Source organism: Canis lupus, chromosome 1, assembly GCF_011100685.1.
Source record: "Canis lupus familiaris isolate Mischka breed German Shepherd chromosome 1, alternate assembly UU_Cfam_GSD_1.0, whole genome shotgun sequence".
In the NCBI taxonomy this organism is placed as follows: Eukaryota; Metazoa; Chordata; class Mammalia; order Carnivora; family Canidae; genus Canis; species Canis lupus.
In genome coordinates this window covers 121,043,760-121,052,056 of record NC_049222.1, presented here as the reverse complement: position 1 = coordinate 121,052,056, position 8,297 = coordinate 121,043,760, and the positions used below count along the sequence as shown (strand labels likewise).

The 8,297-nt window shown below is 52.0% G+C and overlaps 1 long non-coding RNA gene across 2 annotated transcripts; it reads right to left on the bottom strand.

The window, feature by feature from the left end:
- Window positions 1-538: 538 nt before the first annotated feature.
- On the bottom strand, window positions 539-3,686 carry LOC111090841. Of its 2 annotated transcripts, XR_005353238.1 has the most exons (3): window positions 3,327-3,686; window positions 1,166-1,347; window positions 539-755 (listed from the first exon to the last, which is right to left on the bottom strand). It is a non-coding gene; the product is annotated as an uncharacterized LOC111090841 (long non-coding RNA). The 2 variants fall into 2 exon arrangements; XR_005353237.1 differs by lacking the exon at window positions 3,327-3,686 and having other exon boundaries at window positions 1,166-1,538.
- Between the last annotated feature and the right edge of the window lie 4,611 nt (window positions 3,687-8,297).

Below are 8,297 nucleotides of genomic sequence, written 5' to 3'. Positions count from 1 at the left end.
GACACCGCGTGTAGGAGACAATCAACGCCAAAGCTCTGGCGTCAGGACAAGTGGCGGAACCCCGTGGGGACGTCCCTCCGCAGCTGGCGTCCCGTCCCCCGAGAGCATCGTGTGGGGGGCTCTCGCTGCCCCTTCTTTGGACGACGGCCCGGGCCCCGGGAGGCTCGCCCCCTGCCCTCCATCGGTTGGCTCGCTCACCGCCAGCGGCCGACTGGTCTACCAAGCCAGGCTCCTGGCCTCCAGCTGTGGTTTATATGGTCACATGATGCCTTGGCCACACCGGCTGTAAGTGTGCAAGACGTCGGGGCCACTGTGCCCCACCGCCGCCCAGCCCAGCGAGCAAGCCTGCCTGCGCGTGTACAGGAAGGGATTCTGGGGAGTGAGGGACCGAGCATTCTCACCTCCATTGCGGCAGGACTTTTTTTTTTCCCTTTTTCATTATTTTCCTCATTTTCCCCACGCAGGAGCTAGCTTCTCGTGCACCCGTTCACGCAGGGCACTCGGGAGGAGTAGGAGAGGGGAAGAAAGAATCTTTGCAACGTGTATTAGTAACATTTAATTAGCCCTGGATTACTTATTAGGTGACGATTATCCCTATTATGTCTGTCACAGATGAGCGACTACATACTGTCTAAGGGTTTATGGGCCTCAAGTTCTCCATCGAGTGTCACAAATTCCCATTATGTCCCCAGCACCGGGCTCTGCGTTTGGAGGCAAATCATCCCCTCTGTGCAGCCAGACGTTTCCCCGCCGACCTGGTGATGAAGCGGGTTGGGTCAGCCTTCCCTCCGGTCAGTGCAGAGGACTCATCAGCGACACGCCTGGGGGGTGGCTCGACCGGTGGGAGGGAGGCTGGTCACTGCCAGTGGGCACAAACGCCCACTCCCACCCCGGGGCATCATCCGCGGGGGCGAGGGCAGCCAGTCCAGGTCTCGCGGGTGTCGCACCAGGTCACGGTCTGCAAACCCTTCATTCCATTGTTGGGAAAACACACTTGCAGGGAGCATCATGCCCGCACACAACGGCCGAGCCCCACAGTGGCCGGGGATGAGGCGGCGTGCCGAGGCCCAGAAGCCAGGAGCCGATGACGGCCTTGGCGTAGGCGCTGGACCTCTCAGGAATAGGTTGCCAGCCCGCTGTGCCAGGTTAGGATCTCCCCACTCACCAGCACCCCAAAGGTCAAGGCGTGTGACACATGGACGGGTAGATGCCGTCATCTTCACGTCTGATGGTGGCTGAAATGCCATCTTCAGATTTTTCTTTTCTGTTGAATTTGGCATGTCCTCTTAAATTGGAAACCTGGGTGCCTCTGCGGTTGAGCATCTGCCTTCGGCCCAGGGTGTGATCCTGGGGTCCCGGGATCGAGTCAGGCATTGGGCTCCCTGCATGGAGCCTGCTTCTCCCTCTGCCTGTGTCTCTGCTGCTCTCTCATGAATAAATAAATAAAATCTTTTTTAAAAAATGCACAGCACCCTACACCAGCTACCACCTTGTTAGCATAAGTGGTCTTTCCAATCCCCTCGATTTCATGTATTTTATTTTTATATTTTTTAAGATTTTATTTATTAGAGAGAGAGAGAAAGAGACAGAGTGCGAGAAGGGGGAGGGGCAGAGGGAGAAGCAGACTCCCCGCTGAGCAGGGACCCAGGACCCTGGGATCATGACCTGAGCCCAAGGCAGATGCTCAACCAGTCAAGCCCCCCAGGCGCCCCCTCAGTTTAATGTATTTTAAAACACTAAGCTAAGGTCTACTGAAGGTCAGACACAGCGTGGGGAGTGGGCTCTAGAGATCGTCCCAGAGGAAGATCTGATGGAGGGAGAGGACTTGCAGGCCCCCCAGGAGGGAAGAGGGCAGGCAGGAGAGAACGGGGATGAGCCCCTGCAGACGCCCGACGCAGCCACAGCGGGACAAGCAGGAAGGACGTGGGGGCTGGGGATGCACCTGGGACGTTTCTACCCTTGTCATCGGTTCCTGTAGAAACTCAGCTTCTGTGCAACTGAAAACAAGGCAAATTCACCAACCATGTGTAAATACACCCACAAAGCTTAGGTGAATTTGGATAAAAAACATCGAAAGACAACAACATCTACATCAGTAACAGGAATCGAGCGTGACTAATTTGTTCTGCTCTAAGCTGAGTGAAGTAAGTCAATCAGAGAAGGACAAACATTATAGGGTCTCATTCATTTGGGGAATATAAAAATAGTGAAAGGGAATAAAGGGGAAACGAGAGAAAATGAGTGAAAATATCAGTGAGGGTACAGAACATGAGCGACTCCTAACTCTGGGAAAGGAACAAGGGGTAGGGGAAGGGGAGGAGGGAGGGGGGTGGGGGAGACTGGGTGACGGGCACTGAGGGGGGAACTTGGTGGATGAGCACTGGGTGTTATGCTGTATGTTGGCAAATTGAACTCCAATAAAAAAATAAATTAAAAATAAATAAATAAAGTAAAAAGCCAAAAAGAAAGAAAGAAGAAGAAAGAAAGAAAGAGAGTAAATAAATAAATATAGAGAAAAACTAAAAGATAAAGCAAAAAGCCAAAAATAAATTAAGTAAGTAAATATAAGTAAGTAAGTAAATAGATAGATAGATAGATAGATGATAGATAGATAGAAAAATTAAAAGATAAAGTAAAAAGCCACGCGTGGTGTTCAGGTGACAGCAAGCACTACCGAGTGTGGTGTAGTGCGGTCGGCAGGCCCACCCGGTCACGGGCGCGGGACCCCCTCCCTCCCACTTGACACAGTGAGACCTGCGGAGAACACCCCGTGTGCCGCCTGGCCTGTCCTCGGGGTCCACACCGTCAAGTCTCCCTTGGGCGTCTGCAGCACCCGGACAGTGCCTCTTGGGCAACCGATCAAACCATAAAATCAAAACACGGGGGGACGCCTGGGGGGCTCAGTGGTTGAGCGTCTGCCTTTGGCCCAGGGCGTGATCCTGGAGTCCCGGGATCAAGTCCTGCATCAGGCTCCCTGCATGGAGCCTGCTTCTCCCTCTGCCTGTGTCTCTGCCCCCCCCACCGCCGTGTGTCTTTCATGAATGAATAAATAAATGAAATCTTCAAAAATAAATAAATAAAAAGGAACAGATAATGGGGTGTGTGGGTGGCTCAACCCGTTAAGCAACCGACTCTTGGCTTGGGCTCAGGTCTTGACCTCAGGGGTCGTGGGATCAAGCCCACGTGGGGCTCTGAGCTCAGCAGGGAGTCTGCTTGAGATACTCCCTCTGCCTCTCCCACCTGGTTCGTGCCCGCACCCCCTCCCCCGCAAAAAAAATCAAAACACGGACTCAGACATCACTGAGTGGCGCTCAGCACGCACTTACATAATCCGTGTGGATACGCGTGCTGCACACTCACACCTAACAGGGGCTTGGGATCCATCGGCTGAGGGGTAGGAAGTGAGTCTGAAGCTCCCTGGGTTGCCGGCCTCGGCCTCTTCCCAGGCAAGCAGCGCCTGGTGGGCACAGGAGGCGGAGGGGAGGGTCGTCTGCGTGGAGTGTGGCGCCCAGGGCCTGGCTCTGCGTCCTCACTCTCCCGCAAGTGCCCTGTGAGCCTGGGCCAGTGACTTCAGCTCTCTGCGCTTTCCTTCCCCCTCTGCCACATGAGGGCCGGGACGGCATCTGCCGCGTAGGATGGTTGTGAGCGTGGCAGGCTCGTTAATATACGGAAAACGTCTGGAACGGTGCCTGGCGTGATGTCAGCGCCGTGTCATATTAACACCCATTGTTCTTGGCTTGACGCGGCTCTTCCTGGACCACGTGCAAGTACCTTCCAGGTGCTTTGTTGGGTTAAAAAAAACTAAGATGAAGCCATCCTCTATGAATCATCCCGCAACCAGCTTTTACTCTGAATATCCATGAGCTTCAATATCCCACCTCCCCGCCCGCTCCGCACATCCCGTCCACACCGGCCAGCGGGGTCCTCGGAGGCATTTGCAGGCCCATCGCACCGGGAGGAAGAGCACCACCCGCTCACCCCTCGGTTCTGTTGGTCCTTCTGGTCCAGCCTTCGGAGCGCGACGCCGCCACGTCCCGGTCGCCGATTCGGTCCTGCGCAGCCACTGCTGGGTCGCAGACTGGCCCCGGTGGCACAGACGCTGAGATTCCCTAAACTGGAGTTCGTTTTAAAGGCACTAAAGACCCGGAATGAGCCAGAGGAGACTCCACCCGCGGGTGCGTGTGCCTGTGTGCCCACGTGTGCGCCCACGCCCGCATGCAAAGGATCACCGTGGGGTTGCTGGAGCTCCCGCATCAGGCGCACGGGCGCGGCGTGCATGGGGCAGAGCCACCTGCAGTGGTGACCGCTCCGTTTCTCCATATGCGCTCCTCACCTTACCTGACGATGCGATAGGTCCCCAGACAAATGTTTGGGGACAGGCGGGGGCCGGAGACCCCGGGCTGGTGCCCTCCGGCCGGCAGCTCCCGGGGAGAGGGGCCAGGAAGGACGGCGGTGAGCACTTCGCTCTGCACTTAGCTGTTCTCATTAACGAGCTCTCGGGTGCAGGTCTTCACAGCAGCATCCTGGCTCCCGAGGCTTTGTCACCCCACCCGCGACAACCTCTGTTAGTCAATAATAACAGCTCATTTAAAAATAGCAGCCTCCACTTGTTTGCACTGTTATTATCGGCGCCTGGCTTCTATCCCCAGAAGACTCGGGAGAGGTGTGCGACCTGCTTCCTCCGGAGCTTCTCGCGCGGAACCTGCTTCCAGATCTTGGGGGGAAGACAGGCACGTCTTTAGCAAACACTCACAACGTAATTGCCAGGCAGTTAGGGTCCGCGACAGTAAAATACAGCAGTTGGCGGCACAGTAGGTTCATTAGTCAATAAAGCATCGCCGCGCGTTTTATTGAATTGTAACCCTATTTTGCCCTGGTGCGGACCTTGTGAGGCTTCCACCTCCGTATAAATCTGAGTGATTCATTTAGCATTCAAAGTCGGGGAAAAGGAGGATTTGGTCCAATTCCAACGCAACCCTGCTCCATTAGCTATCTTTATTATTATCTGCCGCTGCCCCTCTCTTGTCAGTGGGGACGTTTTGATAAAAGCTCATGTCGGAAATAAATCAGGGACTGAATGGCAGGATGTGCCCCAAACATCGCTCCTACGGGCCACCCCACCCGTTTATGTAGAAACCGATTCCGCCCCCACGGCGGCCCCAGGAGGGCCCCCGCGCGCCGGGTGAGGAGGCCAACTGGGCAAGGTCACAGCTGCCCTGTGTCCACCCAGCCAACTGGCAAATACAGAGAAGCTTCTCCTTTTCCTGACATCTGACTCGAAATAAGCTTGACATGATCTAATTAGTGCTAGAACCCTGTGAGGAGCGTTTCCTTGTCGAGGTTGTTTATTTAGGGACGGAAACGTAGCCCTATCGCTAGAGCTCCCACCCCCAAAAGTCGGCTGGACACCGAAAGGAAAAAAATGATAAGAGGGCGGGCATACGGTGATTTTATTCATTCCGTATTTGTTTCAGAGCATCACAAATATTTGTTTGTAAGCAACATTCTCCTATGGTAGGGTCTGGGATCATGTAAGCAAGAAAGTAGATTTAAAAACCGTGAGGAGCGAGACATAGAAAAGCCACGGATAAAATACTGCGGAATTACAGAGAGTAATGAAAAATATACCTTTTGCTTTTAGGAAATGTTATGTTTTTAAAGCTTAGGGAATGTGAAGCTTGTTACCAGGACCTGGGGCCCGTGATCTACTCTTTTTTTTTTTAAATAACTACCAGAAAATGGGAGGAAAATACTAAAAATTATGGCACGCCCCAAATAGAATAGGACGGGAGGACGGAGGAATTTCAAAAGCCCGGCATCAAGTGCACACTGCAACCGGCCTAGGCAAGTGGGAGGACCTCGGTCACACATCCGAGGGGCCCTGGATGAGCCCTGGAGGGTCCGGTTACTTCCAGGACTCTGACGCAGAGCCCCACGATCACATTTTGGGGAGCTTGTTTGTCTTGTGCGACTACATTAGCGACACGCTTGGAGTGGCCTTTCGGGCTGGGGCTTCCGCTCTGCACCGTGCCCTCTGCAGAAGCTTCCGTGGAAAGCATCGTGCGCTGTTGGTTTGAGACGGGCCTCCCGGTGTCCGGACGGCTGACAGTCGGGCAAAGTGAACCTGAACAGGAGCACTCGTGGGCAGGAACAGAAGGGATTTTTTTTCTAGCCATCGAGTGCGGTGAGCAGGTGTTGCAGCAGCCGGAGAAGTGTGCCAGAGCAAGGTGACGGATTTGGGGAGGCCCAAACGGGGCTGGCATGGTCAGGCAGGCCAGAGGCACGGGCGCATAAAGCGATGGGGACTTTCCCACAATTTTCAGGAAGTGGTCCCTGTTGGCCAGGGCCAGACCCCAAGAAGCAAGCCCTCCCTGTGTGGCCGGCCGGGCCCGGAGCACTTCCCTTCCTTGGCCTCCTTCTCCCTCTTTGTGCCACACGCAGCCCTGATGCCCATATCAAAAAAAAAAAAAAAAAAAACAAGTCCATAATTTAATTTGAGGGTGGGGGGTGGAATCGGTTGGCAAATGCTCATTAAACAATTGGGTCTTTGGAAACGCTATCTTTAGGTTTTTTTTTTTAATTGACCTATTATTTTGCTTGCTCTGGCTGCCACAACCCCCACCGCAAACAAGGAGATGCTCGCTACCTGGACTTTCTTTGATGAATAGTTTTAATTAAAAAATTCTGTACCGTAAGTATTTTAATGTTACAAACATACCAAAGGTATGCAGTCATAAATTTAAAAACACATTTAAATTAATCTATAAATATGCTACGAAATTGACAGGGTATATTTAAGCAGGGGGATGCGGCATAGATAGCTAATGATGACAATTAAGAATCGTGTAAAATAAATGAAAATCAATACTCAGAACAGTTTGGGGGAAAAAAAGGGAGAAAGAGAGGAACTAAAACAACACGTAGTTTTTCTATTAGGAGAAAAATTAGTGGCTGCTTATAGTCTTGAAATGTCTGCCGCATGGGAAGGAGGGCGGCAGGAAGCATTCCTTTGCACATTGTCACGGATCATAAAGACTCATGGGGGCCCCCCCTGCCGGGGTGACCAGAAGGGCCAGCTCGGGCCTGGTGGCCTGGGAAGAGGATGGGCCTGATTTAATTCCTTAAACAAAATCCACACCTTGCCAGTTACAGATGGAAAGGAAACCTCTCAAAGGTTCCTGAGCTCTGTGCCTCGATGCTGATAGGCAGACACTTAGGTTTTTTGCACTTAATGATCTGGGTGGGTTTTTTTTTTGTTTTGTTTTTTGTTTTTTTATTTTTGCATTTTAAGCACCATGACAAGTGGAGCGGGTGCTCGCATCCCAGGAGACAGGGGCCTTCTGGGGCCAAGATGACCAGCTAGGAACCAGTGCTGTGGCCACTACCTGCCCTCCGCTCAACAGGGCGCAGAGCGCTCTGCATGCCGCCTTGGAGAAAGCACCATCTGCGAGGAGATGTATGTGCCACTCCCACCAATCCACAGAGTGCTTTGCTAAGCCGAACCAGGAGCTGTGCTCTAACCTTTATTACTACATTCATATTAACAGACAACTCTGCGTCTTTCAATCATGTATTTTCCTCTAATTAAGGCATATTCACTTTTTTCCCCTAATTAGGTATTCTTTGTTGCATAATGTTTGCTCTAATCTTTCGGAATCTTTCTCAATATCCAGTCATTACAGGCTCCCCTCCAATCCAACCAAAGCATGTTATTTTTTCTGCTAATTATATCCTCATTTACAGATTGGCGCCTCTTCTGATTGGCTCTGTGCACCAGTTGCTATGACTTCATTAGCCGCGTCTCCTGACCCTGTTATTTCTTGTGACAGGACTCGCCCCTCGTGTCCTGTGGCTCGAGATCCCTGGGTCAGTTCTCGCCAGGGTTGAAATCGTGTCAAACACGCGGGGGTTTAGGGTGCGAGCATCACTGCTTCGGTGGCTAATTACTACACACAGCCACGGTACAAATTACCGCTGTTGGCTGGGCCTTCCCTTCTCTTTTTTTTTTTTTTTTTAATGAATGTTTTAAAGGTGTCATTAACAGGTTAGTATTTATTTATTTATTTTTAAATGTGCCTGATTTAAAAAAAAGGGGGGGAGAATGTGTCTCCCTGCTATACCTCCTAAAGAAGCCACCTTTTGAGCACGAAACCTCAAAAACCCTTAGTTTCATAGAGGGCTGCCGCTGTAGGAGCAGAGAACTCCAGCTCGACTCAGTTACTGTCAAACTCAAAAAAAGTTTGAAGTTTAAAATCTCAGAAGTGGTGCTAGCCGAGTTTTCTGAATCTGGGCATACA